General features: G+C 38.9%; 1 pseudogene; it reads left to right on the plus strand.

Moving 5' to 3' along the window:
• Positions 1-336: 336 nt before the first annotated feature.
• Positions 337-803, plus strand: LOC110203304 (ubiquitin-ribosomal protein eS31 fusion protein pseudogene; annotated as a pseudogene).
• Positions 804-3,574: the final 2,771 nt, after the last annotated feature.

The raw sequence follows: 3,574 nt of genomic DNA on the forward strand, positions 1-3,574 counted from the left end.
AAACAGGACTCAAATTGTGGCCTTTGATATCCTTGTACCTCTACCAACCAAGTTTGACACAATTCTTGCCATTATAATATACTCTTTAAGAATTCCTGTATCAGGGCAGCTAGATGGTGCAGTGGATAGAGCACCAGCCCTGGAGTCAGGAGGACCTGAATTCAAATCCAGCCTCAGACACATAACACTTACTAGCTGTGTGACTCTGGGCAAGTCACTTAACCAGCAATTGCCTAACCAAAAAAAAATGCATAAAGTACAAAAACATTTTTAAAAAAAGAATTCTTCTATTGCTGTCTTTTATATCTACCATCAATGGCTGGACCCAGTGCCACAATGCAGGTTTTTGTGAGGACTTTGAGGGGAAGACCATCACCCTTGAGGTCGAACCATCCAATGCTATTGAAAATGTCAAGGCCAAGATACAAGATAAGGAAGGTATTCCCCCTGATCAACAAAGACTGATTTTTTTGGGCAAGCAACTGGATGATGGACGAACTTTGTCTGACTACAACATGCAGAAGGAGTCTACCCTTCATCTTGTTCTGAGGCTTTGTGGTGGTGCCAAGAAGAGAAAGAAGTCTTATACCACTCCCAAAAAGAACAAGCATAAGAGAAAGAAGGTTAAGCTTGCTGTTTTGAAGTACTGTAAGGTTGATGAGAATGGCAAGATTAGCCATCTTCGACGAGAGTGCCCTTCTGATGCATGTGGTGCTGGGGTCTTTGTGACTAGCCATTTTGACAGACATTATTGTGACAAGTGTTGTCTAACCTACTACTTCAACAAGCCAGAAGACAAGTAAATGTATAAGTGTTAATTTAGAAACATCAACTATAAAAAAAAAGAATTCCTCTATCAAAGACCACATCATGGCCCCCATGAAGTGGCTGGACATTTGCTTAATTCGCCATACCACATGGATCACCCATAGATTTCTGTTTGTCTCTCACTGTTCAAGAAAACTTGCAGTTTCTTCCTGGGGATATTTCAAGAACTTATGCAATTCTCCATCCCCCAATCTCCTCAACTTTTTTTCTGTATGAAACAAAAGAGAGAATAAAGAAGAAAGGAAAGAAGGAGAAAAAAACAAAGAGTGAGAAAGTAAGAGAGAGAGAAAAGGGAAAACAAAGCTAATGAAATATAAAGGACTTCAAATATAATGATGATGGGGGGATCCTAATAATTCGGAGGAAGAGGAGAATCCTTTGTGATCCTGCATCCTTTCACACAATACAAATATCCCTCACTGGGCTCTATAACATGCATTTTAGAATGCTGAGACCTCCTATCATAGCTCTAACCTAAAGGCAGCATGCTAAGCATTGGAAAATAAAGAAAGGCAAAACACAAAACAAAAAACAAATAACCCTCCGCTCTAGAGGAGCTCACATTTTAATGGAGGATGCAGCAGCTTTCTCCTCACTGGAAGTCCTCAAGCAGAAAAAATGGAATGAAACACTTGGTGAGCATGTTGTAGAGAGATATTGGATCTGGTATGGGTTAGACTTGCTGCATCTAAAGAGTCTTCCACTTCTGTTAGTCTATGATTCTGAGAGACTATGGTATTTCCGAGTTAATGTGGCTTCAATGATGTGCCTTTTTTCATACCACCAGGTATCTGTCTTCCAACAAATTCAGATAGCACACAGCTGATCATGGCATCATTAAGAGGAAATCATGTGAACAATTAAAACATACCCTGAATAAATTGCTTTGTGTCAATTTTCCATCCCACTACCCTCTACTCTTCTGCTCCCTTGCCTCCTCTGTATGCACAAACTCTGGGTGCAGTGGGGAGTGAGCCTATAGGGACATTTAAAGCATAGGCACATCCATTTACACATGGAAGAATGGAATAGATTAGTTCTCCTTCTGGGTTACATCTCAGGAAGTTCTCAACAATGACATCTCATTAGCTTATACCTACCCATAACCAGAATTGCAGCTAGAAAAATCAGCACAGTCTTTTTAAAACTATAATAATTCATTTTATTTTTAATTTATGGAATAAAATAAGCATTTCCATAACATACTATAATAAAAAGATGATTGCACATGAAACTGCAAATCTATCATTTACAACTTGCTATTCCTTTAAAATATACAATAAAGTTATCATATAAATTTCTTTTTTTTTCCCTTTTTTTTTCTTCCTTCCCTCCCTCAAACATAAAGATGGATCATCAGAATCTTGAAAGAATCACAGCTGGAGAGTTACAATGAAAGAGACCTTAAAGGTCATCTAGTCTCATTTCCTCATTTGATAGATGGAGAAAATGAGAGCCCAAGAAGGTAAGTGACTTGCCTAAGATCCACACAGGTAATTAGTGACAGAATCAGAGATGAGGGAGAGGGGACAGAAATGGGGAGAGAGACAGAGACATAGAGATAGAGATAGAGACAGAAAGACAGACAGAGAGGGAGAGAGAGAAGGATGGAGAGGGAGAAAGAGAGGAACAGGAAGAGAAGAGAGAGAAAAAGAGGAAGGAAGGAAGGAAGGAAGGAAGGAAGGAAGGAAGGATGAAAGAGAAGAGGGGAAGGGGGAGGAGACAGAGATACTTTCTAATGAGATTTTGGGGTATTTTTATCTGAAATGGGAAGTTCATTTTGTCCAGGGCAAATTGATATGAACCCCAAAGGAAGGACACCATCTTGGAATTCTATACCTGGGAAGACTGTAGATTGCTTAGATATTCGAGCCCTAAGACATTTAAGACTTCATAACCAGTCAGAGTGAAACTTATGTAGTTTACATACACAGGGTGGCCATTATGGTCTTAGAGGTGCTGATGAGACAGAGTGAAGATGGCAGATACTTAATCATCCCATCTCCTTTAAGTTAAGACAGTAGACAATTTATTTTTAGCTATGTTTTTTTTTACCTTCTCTCTCCCTATCATACCTGTGTATTCAGTTGGAAAATTGCTTGCCCAAGCAAAGTACATTAACATCTCACAAGTCTTCCGGTTGCGTCTCTGTTGATTCCTCTATAGAAATGAGCAAGTCTCCAAAAGTAGCCAGTACCAAATCGGCCATAAGATAAGCTGACTGCTTTGGAGTAATGGCTGGAGGGAAGAAGATGACCTTCTCCTTCTTTTTCATGTCTATTGGAGATGAAGGATGCTTCTATTTATGTGCAGACAAATTCTATTATAATTAAGACTTAGGAACTCTCCAACTTTTTATTGAGGTCCTGCTATACGGCTATATTGAACTGAACACTGGTTAGGCTTAGGAATGGGTAGTATTACTTAGTGAATACCAAGTAGGGATTGGGATCAAGATGACCTGGGTCTAAATCCTGTCTCTTCCATTTATTAGCTGTTTGATGCTAGGCAAGTCAGTTTACCTCTACCTCAATTTCCTCTTATGTAAATTTAGGAGGTTAGAGTCAATGACTTCTTAGGTTCCTTTCAACTATAATCCTATGACTATTAGCAAGTTATTGCAACTCTCTGGGCCTCAGTTTCCTCATCTGTAAATTATAGTAATTATTTCACAGGTTGTTGTGAAGCTCAAATAAGATAATATATGGAAAACACTTCACAGACATTAAAGTATCATACAAGCATC

This window comes from Phascolarctos cinereus, unplaced genomic scaffold (assembly GCF_003287225.1).
Source record: "Phascolarctos cinereus isolate Bilbo 61053 unplaced genomic scaffold, phaCin_HiC Scaffold_7;HRSCAF=346, whole genome shotgun sequence".
Classification (NCBI taxonomy): domain Eukaryota; kingdom Metazoa; phylum Chordata; class Mammalia; order Diprotodontia; family Phascolarctidae; genus Phascolarctos; species Phascolarctos cinereus.